At 38.1% G+C, this 18,559-nt stretch overlaps 23 non-coding genes across 23 annotated transcripts; all 23 read left to right on the forward strand.

Moving 5' to 3' along the window:
• Positions 1–492: 492 nt before the first annotated feature.
• trnac-gca lies at positions 493–564 on the forward strand. The gene has a single exon. It is a non-coding gene; the product is annotated as a tRNA-Cys (tRNA).
• Positions 565–1,288: 724 nt separating this feature from the next.
• On the forward strand, positions 1,289–1,360 carry trnac-gca. Its single transcript has one exon. It is a non-coding gene; the product is annotated as a tRNA-Cys (tRNA).
• A 704-nt stretch (positions 1,361–2,064) lies between these two features.
• Positions 2,065–2,137, forward strand: trnac-gca. The gene has a single exon. It is a non-coding gene; the product is annotated as a tRNA-Cys (tRNA).
• A 726-nt stretch (positions 2,138–2,863) lies between these two features.
• Positions 2,864–2,935, forward strand: trnac-gca. The gene has a single exon. It is a non-coding gene; the product is annotated as a tRNA-Cys (tRNA).
• Positions 2,936–3,639: 704 nt separating this feature from the next.
• trnac-gca lies at positions 3,640–3,711 on the forward strand. The gene has a single exon. It is a non-coding gene; the product is annotated as a tRNA-Cys (tRNA).
• Positions 3,712–4,134: 423 nt separating this feature from the next.
• trnac-gca lies at positions 4,135–4,206 on the forward strand. Its single transcript has one exon. It is a non-coding gene; the product is annotated as a tRNA-Cys (tRNA).
• A 706-nt stretch (positions 4,207–4,912) lies between these two features.
• Positions 4,913–4,984, forward strand: trnac-gca. Its single transcript has one exon. It is a non-coding gene; the product is annotated as a tRNA-Cys (tRNA).
• Positions 4,985–5,707: 723 nt separating this feature from the next.
• trnac-gca lies at positions 5,708–5,779 on the forward strand. Its single transcript has one exon. It is a non-coding gene; the product is annotated as a tRNA-Cys (tRNA).
• Positions 5,780–6,481: 702 nt separating this feature from the next.
• trnac-gca lies at positions 6,482–6,553 on the forward strand. The gene has a single exon. It is a non-coding gene; the product is annotated as a tRNA-Cys (tRNA).
• A 1,007-nt stretch (positions 6,554–7,560) lies between these two features.
• Positions 7,561–7,632, forward strand: trnac-gca. The gene has a single exon. It is a non-coding gene; the product is annotated as a tRNA-Cys (tRNA).
• Positions 7,633–8,333: 701 nt separating this feature from the next.
• Positions 8,334–8,405, forward strand: trnac-gca. The gene has a single exon. It is a non-coding gene; the product is annotated as a tRNA-Cys (tRNA).
• A 702-nt stretch (positions 8,406–9,107) lies between these two features.
• On the forward strand, positions 9,108–9,180 carry trnac-gca. Its single transcript has one exon. It is a non-coding gene; the product is annotated as a tRNA-Cys (tRNA).
• Positions 9,181–10,187: 1,007 nt separating this feature from the next.
• trnac-gca lies at positions 10,188–10,259 on the forward strand. The gene has a single exon. It is a non-coding gene; the product is annotated as a tRNA-Cys (tRNA).
• A 699-nt stretch (positions 10,260–10,958) lies between these two features.
• Positions 10,959–11,030, forward strand: trnac-gca. The gene has a single exon. It is a non-coding gene; the product is annotated as a tRNA-Cys (tRNA).
• A 119-nt stretch (positions 11,031–11,149) lies between these two features.
• On the forward strand, positions 11,150–11,221 carry trnac-gca. The gene has a single exon. It is a non-coding gene; the product is annotated as a tRNA-Cys (tRNA).
• Positions 11,222–11,921: 700 nt separating this feature from the next.
• On the forward strand, positions 11,922–11,993 carry trnac-gca. The gene has a single exon. It is a non-coding gene; the product is annotated as a tRNA-Cys (tRNA).
• Positions 11,994–12,696: 703 nt separating this feature from the next.
• trnac-gca lies at positions 12,697–12,768 on the forward strand. The gene has a single exon. It is a non-coding gene; the product is annotated as a tRNA-Cys (tRNA).
• Positions 12,769–13,774: 1,006 nt separating this feature from the next.
• trnac-gca lies at positions 13,775–13,846 on the forward strand. The gene has a single exon. It is a non-coding gene; the product is annotated as a tRNA-Cys (tRNA).
• A 1,006-nt stretch (positions 13,847–14,852) lies between these two features.
• Positions 14,853–14,924, forward strand: trnac-gca. The gene has a single exon. It is a non-coding gene; the product is annotated as a tRNA-Cys (tRNA).
• Positions 14,925–15,626: 702 nt separating this feature from the next.
• trnac-gca lies at positions 15,627–15,698 on the forward strand. The gene has a single exon. It is a non-coding gene; the product is annotated as a tRNA-Cys (tRNA).
• A 724-nt stretch (positions 15,699–16,422) lies between these two features.
• Positions 16,423–16,494, forward strand: trnac-gca. The gene has a single exon. It is a non-coding gene; the product is annotated as a tRNA-Cys (tRNA).
• Positions 16,495–17,196: 702 nt separating this feature from the next.
• Positions 17,197–17,268, forward strand: trnac-gca. The gene has a single exon. It is a non-coding gene; the product is annotated as a tRNA-Cys (tRNA).
• Positions 17,269–18,229: 961 nt separating this feature from the next.
• trnac-gca lies at positions 18,230–18,301 on the forward strand. Its single transcript has one exon. It is a non-coding gene; the product is annotated as a tRNA-Cys (tRNA).
• The last annotated feature ends 258 nt before the right edge of the window (positions 18,302–18,559 follow it).

Below are 18,559 nucleotides of genomic sequence, written 5' to 3' on the forward strand. Positions count from 1 at the left end.
TTCTCTGTCAGACAGTTCCTATCAGAGGTGGAAGTGCAATAGACTTCAGATCAATATGTCTCAGATTGTAATTTTTTTGTCAACTTGAAATCAAACACTTTATGGGTACGTTTTCAAAGAGAGAGTTTTCTTTATTAGGTTATGTTGATCACAAGCTAAAATCTCCCTTATTAGACAATTTCTCAGGATCAAATACATGGCGCCCCCTTGAAATCAAGTACTTTCTAAGTGTATCTTGAGAGAGGGAGTGCTCTGCTAAAAATGTCCCTCATTAGATGGTTTTTCTCTGTCAGACAGTTCCTAACAGAGGTGGAAGTGCAACAGACTTCAGATCAATAGGTCTCAGATTGTAATATATTTGTCATCTTGAAATCAAATACTTTCTGGGTATGTTTTCAGAGAGAGAGAGTGTTCTATATTAGTTTTTGTTGATCTCCAGCTATAATGTCCCTTATTAGACAATTTTTCCGCCTTTAGACAGTTTCTAGCAGAGGGGGTATAACTCAGTGGTAGAGCATTTGACTGCAGATCAAGAGGTCCCAGGTTCAAATCATGATGCCCCCTTTAAATCAAGGGCTTTCAGAGAGTATTTTGAGGGTAGAGGACACTTTTTTCGAATAGTGTTACTCAAGCGAAATTGTCCCTTATTAGACAATTTCTCACGTTCAAATCCTGGCACCCCCTTGAAATCAAGTACTTTCTAAGTGTATCTTGAGAGAGGGAGTGCTCCTTTTTTGGTTATGTTACTCAGTCTAAAATGTCCCTCATTCAATGGTTTTTCTCTGTCAGACAGTTCCTATCAGAGGAGGAAGTGCAATAGACTTCAGATCAATAGGTCTCAGATTGTAATTTTTTTGTCAACTTGAAATCAAACACTTTATGGGTACATTTTCAAAGAGAGAGTTTTCTTTATTAGGTTATGTTGATCACAAGCTAAAATCTCCCTTGTTAGACAATTTCTCAGTATCAAATCCTGGCGCCCCCCTTGAAATCAAGTACTTTCTAAGTGTATCTTGAGAGAGGGAGTGCTCCTTTTTTGGTTATGTTACTCAGTCTAAAATGTCCCTCATTCAATGGTTTTTCTCTGTCAGACAGTTCCTATCAGAGGTGGAAGTGCAATAGACTTCAGATCAATAGGTCTCAGATTGTAATATATTTGTCATCTTCAAATCAAATACTTTATGGGTATGTTTTCAGAGAGAGAGTGTTCTTCATTAGTTTTTGTTGATCTCCAGCTATAATGTCCCTTATTAGACAATTTTTCGGCCTTTAGACAGTTTCAAGCAGAGGGGGTATAGCTCAGTGGTAGAGCATTTGACTGCAGATCAAGAGGTCCCAGGTTCAAATCCTGATGCCCCCTTTAAATCAAGTGCTTTCAAAGAGTATTTTGAGGGTAGAGGACTCTTTTTTCGAATATGTTACTCAGGCAAAATTGTCCATTATTAGACAATTTCTCAAGTTCAAATCCTGTCACCCCCTTGAAATCAAGTACTTTCTAAGTGTATTTTGAGAGAGGGAGTGCTCCTTTTTTGGTTATGTTACTCAGTCTAAAATGTCCCTCATTCAATGGTTTTTCTCTGTCAGACAGTTCCTATCAGAGGTGGAAGTGCAATAGACTTCAGATCAATAGGTCTCAGATTGTAATTTTTTTGTCAACTTGAAATCAAACACTTTATGGGTACGTTTTCAAAGAGAGAGTTTTCTTTATTAGGTTATGTTGATCACAAGCTAAAATCTCCCTTATTAGACAATTTCTCAGGATCAAATACTGGCGCCCCCTTGAAATCAAGTACTTTCTAAGTGTATCTTGAGAGAGGGAGTGCTCTGCTAAAAATGTCCCTCATTAGATGGTTTTTCTCTGTCAGACAGTTCCTAACAGAGGTGGAAGTGCAACAGACTTCAGATCAATAGGTCTCAGATTGTAATATATTTGTCATCTTGAAATCAAATACTTTCTGGGTATGTTTTCAGAGAGAGAGAGTGTTCTATATTAGTTTTTGTTGATCTCCAGCTATAATGTCCCTTATTAGACAATTTTTCCGCCTTTAGACAGTTTCTAGCAGAGGGGGTATAAGCTCAGTGGTAGAGCATTTGACTGCAGATCAAGAGGTCCCAGGTTCAAATCATGATGCCCCCTTTAAATCAAGTGCTTTCAAAGAGTATTTTGAGTGAGGTAGAGGACTCTTTTTTCGAATATGTTACTCAGGCAAAATTGTCCATTATTAGACAATTTCTCAAGTTCAAATCCTGTCACCCCCTTGAAATCAAGTACTTTCTAAGTGTATTTTGAGAGAGGGAGTGCTCCTTTTTTGGTTATGTTACTCAGTCTAAAATGTCCCTCATTCAATGGTTTTTCTCTGTCAGACAGTTCCTATCAGAGGAGGAAGTGCAATAGACTTCAGATCAATAGGTCTCAGATTGTAATTTTTTTGTCAACTTGAAATCAAACACTTTATGGGTACATTTTCAAAGAGAGAGTTTTCTTTATTAGGTTATGTTGATCACAAGCTAAAATCTCCCTTGTTAGACAATTTCTCAGTATCAAATCCTGGCGCCCCCCTTGAAATCAAGTACTTTCTAAGTGTATCTTGAGAGAGGGAGTGCTCCTTTTTTGGTTATGTTACTCAGTCTAAAATGTCCCTCATTCAATGGTTTTTCTCTGTCAGACAGTTCCTATCAGAGGTGGAAGTGCAATAGACTTCAGATCAATAGGTCTCAGATTGTAATATATTTGTCATCTTCAAATCAAATACTTTATGGGTATGTTTTCAGAGAGAGAGTGTTCTTCATTAGTTTTTGTTGATCTCCAGCTATAATGTCCCTTATTAGACAATTTTTCGGCCTTTAGACAGTTTCAAGCAGAGGGGGTATAGCTCAGTGGTAGAGCATTTGACTGCAGATCAAGAGGTCCCAGGTTCAAATCCTGATGCCCCCTTTAAATCAAGTGCTTTCAAAGAGTATTTTGAGGGTAGAGGACTCTTTTTTCGAATATGTTACTCAGGCAAAATTGTCCCTTATTAGACAATTTCTCAAGTTCAAATCCTGTCACCCGCTTGAAATCAAGTACTTTCTAAGTGTATTTTGAGAGAGGGAGTGCTCCTTTTTTGGTTATGTTACTCAGTCTAAAATGTCCCTCATTCAATGGTTTTTCTCTGTCAGACAGTTCCTATCAGAGGAGGAAGTGCAATAGACTTCAGATCAATAGGTCTCAGATTGTAATTTTTTTGTCAACTTGAAATCAAACACTTTATGGGTACGTTTTCAAAGAGAGAGTTTTCTTTATTAGGTTATGTTGATCACAAGCTAAAATCTCCCTTGTTAGACAATTTCTCAGTATCAAATCCTGGCGCCCCCCTTGAAATCAAGTACTTTCTCAGTGTTTCTTGAGAGAGGGAGTGCTCTGCTAAAATGTCCCTCATTAGATGGTTTTTCTCTGTCAGACAGTTCCTAACAGAGGTTGGAAGTGCAACAGACTTCAGATCAATAGGTCTCAGATTGTGATATATTTGTCATCTTCAAATCAAATACTTTATGGGTACTGTTTTCAGAGAGAGAGTGTTCTTCATTAGTTTTTGTTGATCTCCAGCTATAATGTCCCTTATTAGACAATTTTTCCGCCTTTAGACAGTTTCTAGCAGAGGGGGTATAGCTCAGTGGTAGAGCATTTGACTGCAGATCAAGAGGTCCCAGGTTCAAATCCTGATGTCCCCTTTAAATCAAGTGCTTTCAAAGAGTATTTTGAGGGTAGAGTACTCTTTTTTCCGAATATGTTACTCAGGCAAAATTGTCCCTTATTAGACAATTTCTCAAGTTCAAATCCTGTCACCCCCCTTGAAATCAAGTACTTTCTAAGTGTATTTTGAGAGAGGGAGTGCTCCTTTTTTGGTTATGTTACTCAGTCTAAAATGTCCCTCATTCAATGGTTTTTCTCTGTCAGACAGTTCCTATCAGAGGTGGAAGTGCAATAGACTTCAGATCAATAGGTCTCAGATTGTAATATATTTGTCATCTTCAAATCAAATACTTTATGGGTATGTTTTCAGAGAGAGAGTGTTCTTCATTAGTTTTTGTTGATCTCCAGCTATAATGTCCCTTATTAGACAATTTTTCGGCCTTTAGACAGTTTCAAGCAGAGGGGGTATAGCTCAGTGGTAGAGCATTTGACTGCAGATCAAGAGGTCCCAGGTTCAAATCCTGATGCCCCCTTTAAATCAAGTGCTTTCAAAGAGTATTTTGAGGGTAGAGGACTCTTTTTTCGAATATGTTACTCAGGCAAAATTGTCCCTTATTAGACAATTTCTCAAGTTCAAATCCTGTCACCCGCTTGAAATCAAGTACTTTCTAAGTGTATTTTGAGAGAGGGAGTGCTCCTTTTTTGGTTATGTTACTCAGTCTAAAATGTCCCTCATTCAATGGTTTTTCTCTGTCAGACAGTTCCTATCAGAGGAGGAAGTGCAATAGACTTCAGATCAATAGGTCTCAGATTGTAATTTTTTTGTCAACTTGAAATCAAACACTTTATGGGTACGTTTTCAAAGAGAGAGTTTTCTTTATTAGGTTATGTTGATCACAAGCTAAAATCTCCCTTAGTTAGACAATTTCTCAGTATCAAATCCTGGCGCCCCCCTTGAAATCAAGTACTTTCTCAGTGTTTCTTGAGAGAGGGAGTGCTCTGCTAAAATGTCCCTCATTAGATGGTTTTTCTCTGTCAGACAGTTCCTAACAGAGGTGGAAGTGCAACAGACTTCAGATCAATAGGTCTCAGATTGTAATATATTTGTCATCTTCAAATCAAATACTTTATGGGTATGTTTTCAGAGAGAGAGAGTGTTCTATCATTAGTTTTTGTTGATCTCCAGCTATAATGTCCCTTATTAGACAATTTTTCCGCCTTTAGACAGTTTCTAGCAGAGGGGGTATAGCTCAGTGGTAGAGCATTTGACTGCAGATCAAGAGGTCCCAGGTTCAAATCCTGATGCCCCCTTTAAATCAAGTGCTTTCAAAGAGTATTTTGAGGGTAGAGGACTCTTTTTTCGAATATGTTACTCAGGCAAAATTGTCCATTATTAGACAATTTCTCAAGTTCAAATCCTGTCACCCCCTTGAAATCAAGTACTTTCTAAGTGTATTTTGAGAGAGGGAGTGCTCCTTTTTTGGTTATGTTACTCAGTCTAAAATGTCCCTCATTCAATGGTTTTTCTCTGTCAGACAGTTCCTATCAGAGGAGGAAGTGCAATAGACTTCAGATCAATAGGTCTCAGATTGTAATTTTTTTGTCAACTTGAAATCAAACACTTTATGGGTACATTTTCAAAGAGAGAGTTTTCTTTATTAGGTTATGTTGATCACAAGCTAAAATCTCCCTTGTTAGACAATTTCTCAGTATCAAATCCTGGCGCCCCCCTTGAAATCAAGTACTTTCTAAGTGTATCTTGAGAGAGGGAGTGCTCCTTTTTTGGTTATGTTACTCAGTCTAAAATGTCCCTCATTCAATGGTTTTTCTCTGTCAGACAGTTCCTATCAGAGGTGGAAGTGCAATAGACTTCAGATCAATAGGTCTCAGATTGTAATATATTTGTCATCTTCAAATCAAATACTTTATGGGTATGTTTTCAGAGAGAGAGTGTTCTTCATTAGTTTTTGTTGATCTCCAGCTATAATGTCCCTTATTAGACAATTTTTCGGCCTTTAGACAGTTTCAAGCAGAGGGGGTATAGCTCAGTGGTAGAGCATTTGACTGCAGATCAAGAGGTCCCAGGTTCAAATCCTGATGCCCCCTTTAAATCAAGTGCTTTCAAAGAGTATTTTGAGGGTAGAGGACTCTTTTTTCGAATATGTTACTCAGGCAAAATTGTCCCTTATTAGACAATTTCTCAAGTTCAAATCCTGTCACCCGCTTGAAATCAAGTACTTTCTAAGTGTATTTTGAGAGAGGGAGTGCTCCTTTTTTGGTTATGTTACTCAGTCTAAAATGTCCCTCATTCAATGGTTTTTCTCTGTCAGACAGTTCCTATCAGAGGAGGAAGTGCAATAGACTTCAGATCAATAGGTCTCAGATTGTAATTTTTTTGTCAACTTGAAATCAAACACTTTATGGGTACGTTTTCAAAGAGAGAGTTTTCTTTATTAGGTTATGTTGATCACAAGCTAAAATCTCCCTTGTTAGACAATTTCTCAGTATCAAATCCTGGCGCCCCCCTTGAAATCAAGTACTTTCTCAGTGTTTCTTGAGAGAGGGAGTGCTCTGCTAAAATGTCCCTCATTAGATGGTTTTTCTCTGTCAGACAGTTCCTAACAGAGGTGGAAGTGCAACAGACTTCAGATCAATAGGTCTCAGATTGTAATATATTTGTCATCTTCAAATCAAATACTTTATGGGTATGTTTTCAGAGAGAGAGTGTTCTTCATTAGTTTTTGTTGATCTCCAGCTATAATGTCCCTTATTAGACAATTTTTCCGCCTTTAGACAGTTTCTAGCAGAGGGGGTATAGCTCAGTGGTAGAGCATTTGACTGCAGATCAAGAGGTCCCAGGTTCAAATCCTGATGCCCCCTTTAAATCAAGTGCTTTCAAAGAGTATTTTGAGGGTAGAGTACTCTTTTTTCGAATATGTTACTCAGGCAAAATTGTCCATTATTAGACAATTTCTCAAGTTCAAATCCTGTCACCCCCTTGAAATCAAGTACTTTCTAAGTGTATTTTGAGAGAGGGAGTGCTCCTTTTTTGGTTATGTTACTCAGTCTAAAATGTCCCTCATTCAATGGTTTTTCTCTGTCAGACAGTTCCTATCAGAGGAGGAAGTGCAATAGACTTCAGATCAATAGGTCTCAGATTGTAATTTTTTTGTCAACTTGAAATCAAACACTTTATGGGTACATTTTCAAAGAGAGAGTTTTCTTTATTAGGTTATGTTGATCACAAGCTAAAATCTCCCTTGTTAGACAATTTCTCAGTATCAAATCCTGGCGCCCCCCTTGAAATCAAGTACTTTCTAAGTGTATCTTGAGAGAGGGAGTGCTCCTTTTTTGGTTATGTTACTCAGTCTAAAATGTCCCTCATTCAATGGTTTTTCTCTGTCAGACAGTTCCTATCAGAGGAGGAAGTGCAATAGACTTCAGATCAATAGGTCTCAGATTGTAATTTTTTTGTCAACTTGAAATCAAACACTTTATGGGTACTGTTTTCAAAGAGAGAGTTTTCTTTATTAGGTTATGTTGATCACAAGCTAAAATCTCCCTTATTAGACAATTTCTCAGGATCAAATACTGGCGCCCCCTTGAAATCAAGTACTTTCTCAGTGTTTCTTGAGAGAGGGAGTGCTCTGCTAAAATGTCCCTCATTAGATGGTTTTTCTCTGTCAGACAGTTCCTAACAGAGGTGGAAGTGCAACAGACTTCAGATCAATAGGTCTCAGATTGTAATACTATTTGTCATCTTGAAATCAAATACTTTCTGGGTATGTTTTCAGAGAGAGAGAGTGTTCTATATTAGTTTTTGTTGATCTCCAGCTATAATGTCCCTTATTAGACAATTTTTCCGCCTTTAGACAGTTTCTAGCAGAGGGGGTATAGCTCAGTGGTAGAGCATTTGACTGCAGATCAAGAGGTCCCAGGTTCAAATCCTGATGCCCCCTTTAAATCAAGGGCTTTCAGAGAGTATTTTGAGGGTAGAGGACTCTTTTTCGAATATGTTACTCAAGCGAAAATTGTCCCTTATTAGACAATTTCTCACGTTCAAATCCTGGCACCCCCTTGAAATCAAGTACTTTCTAAGTGTATCTTGAGAGAGGGAGTGCTCCTTTTTTGGTTATGTTACTCAGTCTAAAATGTCCCTCATTCAATGGTTTTTCTCTGTCAGACAGTTCCTATCAGAGGAGGAAGTGCAATAGACTTCAGATCAATAGGTCTCAGATTGTAATTTTTTTGTCAACTTGAAATCAAACACTTTATGGGTACGTTTTCAAAGAGAGAGTTTTCTTTATTAGGTTATGTTGATCACAAGCTAAAATCTCCCTTATTAGACAATTTCTCAGGATCAAATACTGGCGCCCCCTTGAAATCAAGTACTTTCTCAGTGTTTCTTGAGAGAGGGAGTGCTCTGCTAAAATGTCCCTCATTAGATGGTTTTTCTCTGTCAGACAGTTCCTAACAGAGGTGGAAGTGCAACAGACTTCAGATCAATAGGTCTCAGATTGTAATATATTTGTCATCTTCAAATCAAATACTTTCTGGGTATGTTTTCAGAGAGAGAGTGTTCTTCATTAGTTTTTGTTGATCTCCAGCTATAATGTCCCTTATTAGACAATTTTTCCGCCTTTAGACAGTTTCTAGCAGAGGGGGTATAGCTCAGTGGTAGAGCATTTGACTGCAGATCAAGAGGTCCCAGGTTCAAATCCTGATGCCCCCTTTAAATCAAGTGCTTTCAAAGAGTATTTTGAGGGTAGAGGACTCTTTTTTCGAATATGTTACTCAGGCAAAATTGTCCCTTATTAGACAATTTCTCAAGTTCAAATCCTGTCACCCCGCTTGAAATCAAGTACTTTCTAAGTGTATTTTGAGAGAGGGAGTGCTCCTTTTTTGGTTATGTTACTCAGTCTAAAATGTCCCTCATTCAATGGTTTTTCTCTGTCAGACAGTTCCTATCAGAGGAGGAAGTGCAATAGACTTCAGATCAATAGGTCTCAGATTGTAATTTTTTTGTCAACTTGAAATCAAACACTTTATGGGTACGTTTTCAAAGAGAGAGTTTTCTTTATTAGGTTATGTTGATCACAAGCTAAAATCTCCCTTGTTAGACAATTTCTCAGTATCAAATCCTGGCGCCCCCCTTGAAATCAAGTACTTTCTCAGTGTTTCTTGAGAGAGGGAGTGCTCTGCTAAAATGTCCCTCATTAGATGGTTTTTCTCTGTCAGACAGTTCCTAACAGAGGTGGAAGTGCAACAGACTTCAGATCAATAGGTCTCAGATTGTAATATATTTGTCATCTTCAAATCAAATACTTTATGGGTATGTTTTCAGAGAGAGAGTGTTCTTCATTAGTTTTGTTGATCTCCAGCTATAATGTCCCTTATTAGACAATTTTTCCGCCTTTAGACAGTTTCTAGCAGAGGGGGTATAGCTCAGTGGTAGAGCATTTGACTGCAGATCAAGAGGTCCCAGGTTCAAATCCCTGATGCCCCCTTAAAATCAAGAGCTTTCAAAGAGTATTTTGAGGGTAGAGGACTCTTTTTTCGAATATGTTACTCAGGCAAAATTGTCCCTTATTAGACAATTTCTCACGTTCAAATCCTGGCACCCCCTTGAAATCAACGTACTTTCTAAGTGTATTTTGAGAGAGGGAGTGCTCCTTTTTTGGTTATGTTACTCAGTCTAAAATGTCCCTCATTCAATGGTTTTTCTCTGTCAGACAGTTCCTATCAGAGGAGGAAGTGCAATAGACTTCAGATCAATAGGTCTCAGATTGTAATTTTTTTGTCAACTTGAAATCAAACACTTTATGGGTACATTTTCAAAGAGAGAGTTTTCTTTATTAGGTTATGTTGATCACAAGCTAAAATCTCCCTTAGTTAGACAATTTCTCAGTATCAAATACTGGCGCCCCCCTTGAAATCAAGTACTTTCTAAGTGTATCTTGAGAGAGGGAGTGCTCCTTTTTTGGTTATGTTACTCAGTCTAAAATGTCCCTCATTCAATGGTTTTTCTCTGTCAGACAGTTCCTATCAGAGGTGGAAGTGCAATAGACTTCAGATCAATAGGTCTCAGATTGTAATTTTTTTGTCAACTTGAAATCAAACACTTTATGGGTACGTTTTCAAAGAGAGAGTTTTCTTTATTAGGTTATGTTGATCACAAGCTAAAATCTCCCTTATTAGACAATTTCTCAGGATCAAATACTGGCGCCCCCTTGAAATCAAGTACTTTCTCAGTGTTTCTTGAGAGAGGGAGTGCTCTGCTAAAATGTCCCTCATTAGATGTTTTTTCTCTGTCAGACAGTTCCTAACAGAGGTGGAAGTGCAACAGACTTCAGATCAATAGGTCTCAGATTGTAATATATTTGTCATCTTCAAATCAAATACTTTCTGGGTATGTTTTCAGAGAGAGAGAGTGTTCTTCATTAGTTTTTGTTGATCTCCAGCTATAATGTCCCTTATTAGACAATTTTTCCGCCTTTAGACAGTTTCTAGCAGAGGGGGTATAGCTCAGTGGTAGAGCATTTGACTGCAGATCAAGAGGTCCCAGGTTCAAATCCTGATGCCCCCTTTAAATCAAGAGCTTTCAAGAGTATTTTGAGGGTAGAGGACTTTTTTTCGAATATGTTACTCAGGCAAAATTGTCCCTTATTAGACAATTTCTCACGTTCAAATCCTGGCACCCCCTTGAAATCAAGTACTTTCTAAGTGTATCTTGAGAGAGGGAGTGCTCCTTTTTTGGTTATGTTACTCAGTCTAAAATGTCCCTCATTCAATGGTTTTTCTCTGTCAGACAGTTCCTATCAGAGGAGGAAGTGCAATAGACTTCAGATCAATAGGTCTCAGATTGTAATTTTTTTGTCAACTTGAAATCAAACACTTTATGGGTACGTTTTCAAAGAGAGAGTTTTCTTTATTAGGTTATGTTGATCACAAGCTAAAATCTCCCTTATTAGACAATTTCTCAGGATCAAATACTGGCGCCCCCTTGAAATCAAGTACTTTCTCAGTGTTTCTTGAGAGAGGGAGTGCTCTGCTAAAATGTCCCTCATTAGATGGTTTTTCTCTGTCAGACAGTTCCTAACAGAGGTGGAAGTGCAACAGACTTCAGATCAATAGGTCTCAGATTGTAATATATTTGTCATCTTCAAATCAAATACTTTCTGGGTATGTTTTCAGAGAGAGAGTGTTCTTCATTAGATTTTGTTGATCTCCAGCTATAATGTCCCTTATTAGACAATTTTTCCGCCTTAGAGCAGTTTCTAGCAGAGGGGGTATAGCTCAGTGGTAGAGCATTTGACTGCAGATCAAGAGGTCCCAGGTTCAAATCATGATGCCCCCTTTAAAATCAAGAGGCTTTCTAGAGAGTATTTTGAGGGTAGAGGACTCTTTTCTCGATATGCTCCAGCTATAATGTCCCTTATTAGACAATTTTTCAGCCTTTAGACAGTTTCAAGCAGAGGGGGTATAGCTCAGTGGTAGAGCATTTGACTGCAGATCAAGAGGTCCCAGGTTCAAATCCTGATGCCCCCTTTAAATCAAGTGCTTTCAAAGAGTATTTTGAGGGTAGAGGACTCTTTTTTCGAATATGTTACTCAGGCAAAATTGTCCCTTATTAGACAATTTCTCACGTTCAAATCCTGGCACCCCTTGAAATCAAGTACTTTCTAAGTGTATCTTGAGAGAGGGAGTGCTCCTTTTTTGGTTATGTTACTCAGTCTAAAATGTCCCTCATTCAATTGTTTTTCTCTGTCAGACAGTTCCTATCAGAGGAGGAAGTGCAATAGACTTCAGATCAATAGGTCTCAGATTGTAATTTTTTTGTCAACTTGAAATCAAACACTTTATGGGTACGTTTTCAAAGAGAGAGTTTTCTTTATTAGGTTATGTTGATCACAAGCTAAAATCTCCCTTGTTAGACAATTTCTCAGTATCAAATCCTGGCGCCCCCCTTGAAATCAAGTACTTTCTCAGTGTTTCTTGAGAGAGGGAGTGCTCTGCTAAAATGTCCCTCATTAGATGGTTTTTCTCTGTCAGACAGTTCCTAACAGAGGTGGAAGTGCAACAGACTTCAGATCAATAGGTCTCAGATTGTAATACTTTTGTCATCAAGAAATCAATTACTTTATGGGTATGTTTTCAGAGAGAGAGTGTTCTATATTAGTTTTGTCGATCTCCAGCTATTATGTCCCTTATTAGACAATTTTTCCGCCTTTAGACAGTTTCTAGCAGAGGGGGTATAGCTCAGTGGTAGAGCATTTGACTGCAGATCAAGAGGTCCCAGGTTCAAATCCTGATGCCCCCTTTAAATCAAGAGCTTTCAAAGAGTATTTTGAGGGTAGAGGACTCTTTTTTTCGAATATGTTACTCAGGCAAAATTGTCCCTTATTAGACAATTTCTCACGTTCAAATCCTGGCACCCCCTTGAAATCAAGTACTTTCTAAGTGTATCTTGAGAGAGGGAGTGCTCCTTTTTTGGTTATGTTACTCAGTCTAAAATGTCCCTCATTCAATGGTTTTTCTCTGTCAGACAGTTCCTATCAGAGGAGGAAGTGCAATAGACTTCAGATCAATAGGTCTCAGATTGTAATTTTTTTGTCAACTTGAAATCAAACACTTTATGGGTACGTTTTCAAAGAGAGAGTTTTCTTTATTAGGTTATGTTGATCACAAGCTAAAATCTCCCTTATTAGACAATTTCTCAGGATCAAATACTGGCGCCCCCTTGAAATCAAGTACTTTCTCAGTGTTTCTTGAGAGAGGGAGTGCTCTGCTAAAATGTCCCTCATTAGATGGTTTTTCTCTGTCAGACAGTTCCTAACAGAGGTGGAAGTGCAACAGACTTCAGATCAATAGGTCTCAGATTGTAATATATTTGTCATCTTCAAATCAAATACTTTCTGGGTATGTTTTCAGAGAGAAGAGTGTTCTTCATTAGATTTTGTTGATCTCCAGCTATAATGTCCCTTATTAGACAATTTTTCCGCCTTAGGACAGTTTCTAGCAGAGGGGGTATAGCTCAGTGGTAGAGCATTTGACTGCAGATCAAGAGGTCCCAGGTTCAAATCCTGATGCCCCTTTAAATCAAGTGCTTTCAAAGAGTATTTTGAGGGTAGAGGACTCTTTTTTCGAATATGTTACTCAGGCAAAATTGTCCATTATTAGACAATTTCTCAAGTTCAAATCCTGTCACCCCCTTGAAATCAAGTACTTTCTAAGTGTATTTTGAGAGAGGGAGTGCTCCTTTTTTGGTTATGTTACTCAGTCTAAAATGTCCCTCATTCAATGGTTTTTCTCTGTCAGACAGTTCCTATCAGAGGAGGAAGTGCAATAGACTTCAGATCAATAGGTCTCAGATTGTAATTTTTTTGTCAACTTGAAATCAAACACTTTATGGGTACATTTTCAAAGAGAGAGTTTTCTTTATTAGGTTATGTTGATCACAAGCTAAAATCTCCCTTATTAGACAATTTCTCAGTATCAAAGTCCTGGCGCCCCCCTTGAAATCAAGCTACTTTCTAAGTGTATCTTGAGAGAGGGAGTGCTCCTTTTTTGGTTATGTTACTCAGTCTAAAATGTCCCTCATTCAATGGTTTTTTCTCTGTCAGACAGTTCCTATCAGAGGTGGAAGTGCAATAGACTTCAGATCAATAGGTCTCAGATTGTAATTTTTTTGTCAACTTGAAATCAAACACTTTATGGGTACGTTTTCAAAGAGAGAGTTTTCTTTATTAGGTTATGTTGATCACAAGCTAAAATCTCCCTTATTAGACAATTTCTCAGGATCAAATCCTGGCGCCCCCCTTGAAATCAAGTACTTTCTCAGTGTTTCTTGAGAGAGGGAGTGCTCTGCTAAAATGTCCCTCATTAGATGGTTTTTCTCTGTCAGACAGTTCCTAACAGAGGTGGAAGTGCAACAGACTTCAGATCAATAGGTCTCAGATTGTAATATATTTGTCATCTTCAAATCAAATACTTTATGGGTATGTTTTCAGAGAGAGAGTGTTCTTCATTAGTTTTTGTTGATCTCCAGCTATAATGTCCCTTATTAGACAATTTTTCCGCCTTTAGACAGTTTCTAGCAGAGGGGGTATAGCTCAGTGGTAGAGCATTTGACTGCAGATCAAGAGGTCCCAGGTTCAAATCCTGATGCCCCTTTAAATCAAGTGCTTTCAAAGAGTATTTTGAGGGTAGAGGACTCTTTTTTCGAATATGTTACTCAGGCAAAATTGTCCCTTATTAGACAATTTCTCAAGTTCAAATCCTGTCACCCCCTTGAAATCAAGTACTTTCTAAGTGTATTTTGAGAGAGGGAGTGCTCCTTTTTTGGTTATGTTACTCAGTCTAAAATGTCCCTCATTCAATGGTTTTTCTCTGTCAGACAGTTCCTATCAGAGGAGGAAGTGCAATAGACTTCAGATCAATAGGTCTCAGATTGTAATTTTTTTGTCAACTTGAAATCAAACACTTTATGGGTACATTTTCAAAGAGAGAGTTTTCTTTATTAGGTTATGTTGATCACAAGCTAAAATCTCCCTTATTAGACTAATTTCTCACGTATCAAAGTCCTGGCAGCCCCCTTGAAATCAAGTACTTTCTAAGTGTATCTTGAGAGAGGGAGTGCTCCTTTTTTGGTTATGTTACTCAGTCTAAAATGTCCCTCATTCAATGGTTTTTCTCTGTCAGACAGTTCCTATCAGAGGTGGAAGTGCAATAGACTTCAGATCAATAGGTCTCAGATTGTAATTTTTTTGTCAACTTGAAATCAAACACTTTATGGGTACGTTTTCAAAGAGAGAGTTTTCTTTATTAGGTTATGTTGATCACAAGCTAAAATCTCCCTTATTAGACAATTTCTCAGGATCAAATCCTGGCGCCCCCCTTGAAATCAAGTACTTTCTCAGTGTTTCTTGAGAGAGGGAGTGCTCTGCTAAAATGTCCCTCATTAGATGGTTTTTCTCTGTCAGACAGTTCCTAACAGAGGTGGAAGTGCAACAGACTTCAGATCAATAGGTCTCAGATTGTAATATATTTGTCATCTAGAAATCAATTACTTTATGGGTATGTTTTCAGAGAGAGAGTGTTCTATATTAGTTTTTGTCGATCTCCAGCTATAATGTCCCTTATTAGACAATTTTTCCGCCTTTAGACAGTTTCTAGCAGAGGGGGTATAGCTCAGTGGTAGAGCATTTGACTGCAGATCAAGAGGTCCCAGGTTCAAATCCTGATGCCCCCTTAAAATCAAGAGCTTTCAAAGAGTATTTTGAGGGTAGAGGACTCTTTTTTTCGAATATGTTACTCAGGCAAAATTGTCCCTTATTAGACAATTTCTCACGTTCAAATCCTGGCACCCCCTTGAAATCCACGTACTTTCTAAGTGTATCTTGAGAGAGGGAGTGCTCCTTTTTTGGTTATGTTACTCAGTCTAAAATGTCCCTCATTCAATGGTTTTTCTCTGTCAGACAGTTCCTATCAGAGGAGGAAGTGCAATAGACTTCAGATCAATAGGTCTCAGATTGTAATTTTTTTGTCAACTTGAAATCAAACACTTTATGGGTACGTTTTCAAAGAGAGAGTTTTCTTTATTAGGTTATGTTGATCACAAGCTAAAATCTCCCTTATTAGACAATTTCTCAGGATCAAATACTGGCGCCCCCTTGAAATCAAGTACTTTCTCAGTGTTTCTTGAGAGAGGGAGTGCTCTGCTAAAATGTCCCTCATTAGATGGTTTTTCTCTGTCAGACAGTTCCTAACAGAGGTGGAAGTGCAACAGACTTCAGATCAATAGGTCTCAGATTGTAATATATTTGTCATCTTCAAATCAAATACTTTATGGGTATGTTTTCAGAGAGAGAGTGTTCTTCATTAGTTTTGTTGATCTCCAGCTATAATGTCCCTTATTAGACAATTTTTCCGCCTTTAGACAGTTTCTAGCAGAGGGGGTATAGCTCAGTGGTAGAGCATTTGACTGCAGATCAAGAGGTCCCAGGTTCAAATCCTGATGCCCCCTTTAAATCAAGTGCTTTCAAAGAGTATTTTGAGGGTAGAGGACTCTTTTTTCGAATATGTTACTCAGGCAAAATTGTCCCTTATTAGACAATTTCTCAAGTTCAAATCCTGGCACCCCCTTGAAATCAAGTACTTTCTAAGTGTATCTTGAGAGAGGGAGTGCTCCTTTTTTGGTTATGTTACTCAGTCTAAAATGTCCCTCATTCAATGGTTTTTTCTCTGTCAGACAGTTCCTATCAGAGGAGGAAGTGCAATAGACTTCAGATCAATAGGTCTCAGATTGTAATTTTTTTGTCAACTTGAAATCAAACACTTTATGGGTACGTTTTCAAAGAGAGAGTTTTCTTTATTAGGTTATGTTGATCACAAGCTAAAATCTCCCTTATTAGACAATTTCTCAGTATCAAATCCTGGCGCCCCCCTTGAAATCAAGTACTTTCTAAGTGTATCTTGAGAGAGGGAGTGCTCCTTTTTTGGTTATGTTACTCAGTCTAAAATGTCCCTCATTCAATGGTTTTTCTCTGTCAGACAGTTCCTATCAGAGGTGGAAGTGCAATAGACTTCAGATCAATAGGTCTCAGATTGTAATATATTTGTCATCTTCAAATCAAATACTTTATGGGTATGTTTTCAGAGAGAGAGTGTTCTTCATTAGTTTTTGTTGATCTCCAGCTATAATGTCCCTTATTAGACAATTTTTCGGCCTTTAGACAGTTTCAAGCAGAGGGGGTATAGCTCAGTGGTAGAGCATTTGACTGCAGATCAAGAGGTCCCAGGTTCAAATCCTGATGCCCCCTTTAAATCAAGTGCTTTCAAAGAGTATTTTGAGGGTAGAGGACTCTTTTTTCGAATATGTTACTCAGGCAAAATTGTCCCTTATTAGACAATTTCTCAAGTTCAAATCCTGTCACCCCCTTGAAATCAAGTACTTTCTAAGTGTATTTTGAGAGAGGGAGTGCTCCTTTTTTGGTTATGTTACTCAGTCTAAAATGTCCCTCATTCAATGGTTTTTCTCTGTCAGACAGTTCCTATCAGAGGAGGAAGTGCAATAGACTTCAGATCAATAGGTCTCAGATTGTAATTTTTTTGTCAACTTGAAATCAAACACTTTATGGGTACGTTTTCAAAGAGAGAGTTTTCTTTATTAGGTTATGTTGATCACAAGCTAAAATCTCCCTTGTTAGACAATTTCTCAGTATCAAATCCTGGCGCCCCCCTTGAAATCAAGTACTTTCTCAGTGTTTCTTGAGAGAGGGAGTGCTCTGCTAAAATGTCCCTCATTAGATGGTTTTTCTCTGTCAGACAGTTCCTAACAGAGGTGGAAGTGCAACAGACTTCAGATCAATAGGTCTCAGATTGTAATATATTTGTCATCTTCAAATCAAATACTTTATGGGTATGTTTTCAGAGAGAGAGTGTTCTTCATTAGTTTTTGTTGATCTCCAGCTATAATGTCCCTTATTAGACAATTTTTCCGCCTTTAGACAGTTTCTAGCAGAGGGGGTATAGCTCAGTGGTAGAGCATTTGACTGCAGATCAAGAGGTCCCAGGTTCAAATCCTGATGCCCCCTTTAAATCAAGTGCTTTCAAAGAGTATTTTGAGGGTAGAGGACTCTTTTTTCGAATATGTTACTCAGGCAAAATTGTCCCTTATTAGACAATTTCTCAAGTTCAAATCCTGTCACCCCCTTGAAATCAAGTACTTTCTAAGTGTATCTTGAGAGAGGGAGTGCTCCTTTTTTGGTTATGTTACTCAGTCTAAAATGTCCCTCATTCAATGGTTTTTCTCTGTCAGACAGTTCCTATCAGAGGTGGAAGTGCAATAGACTTCAGATCAATAGGTCTCAGATTGTAATTTTTTTGTCAACTTGAAATCAAACACTTTATGGGTACGTTTTCAAAGAGAGAGTTTTCTTTATTAGGTTATGTTGATCACAAGCTAAAATCTCCCTTATTAGACAATTTCTCAGGATCAAATACTGGCGCCCCCTTGAAATCAAGTACTTTCTAAGTGTATCTTGAGAGAGGGAGTGCTCCTTTTTTGGTTATGTTACTCAGTCTAAAATGTCCCTCATTCAATGGTTTTTCTCTGTCAGACAGTTCCTATCAGAGGTGGAAGTGCCAAAGACTTCAGATCAATAGGTCTCAGATTGTAATTTTTTTGTCAACTTGAAATCAAACACTTTATGGGTACGTTTTCAAAGAGAGAGTTTTCTTTATTAGGTTATGTTGATCACAAGCTAAAATCTCCCTTATTAGACAATTTCTCAGGATCAAATACTGGCGCCCCCTTGAAATCAAGTACTTTCTCAGTGTTTCTTGAGAGAGGGAGTGCTCTGCTAAAATGTCCCTCATTAGATGGTTTTTCTCTGTCAGACAGTTCCTAACAGAGGTGGAAGTGCAACAGACTTCAGATCAATAGGTCTCAGATTGTAATATATTTGTCATCTTGAAATCATATACTTTCTGGGTTCTACAGCTATAATGTCCCTTATTGGACAATTTTTCTGCCTTTAGGCAGTTTCTAGCAGAGGGGGTATAGCTCAGTGGTAGAGCATTTGACTGCAGATCAAGAGGTCCCAGGTTAAAATCCTGATGCCCCCTTAAAATCAAGAGCTTTCAAAGAGTATTTTGAGGGTAGATGACTTTTTTTTCCGAATATGTTACTCAGGCAAAATTGTCCCTTATTAGACAATTTCTCAAGTTCAAATCCTGAAACCCCCTTGAAATCAAGTACTTTCTAAGTGTATTTTGAGAGAGGGAGTGCTCCTTTTTTGGTTATGTTACTCAGTCTAAAATGTCCCTCATTCAATGTTTTTTCTCTGTCAGACAGTTCCTATCAGAGGAGGAAGTGCAATAGAC

Source organism: Oncorhynchus mykiss, unplaced genomic scaffold (assembly GCF_013265735.2).
Source record: "Oncorhynchus mykiss isolate Arlee unplaced genomic scaffold, USDA_OmykA_1.1 un_scaffold_590, whole genome shotgun sequence".
NCBI classification, from domain to species: Eukaryota; Metazoa; Chordata; class Actinopteri; order Salmoniformes; family Salmonidae; genus Oncorhynchus; species Oncorhynchus mykiss.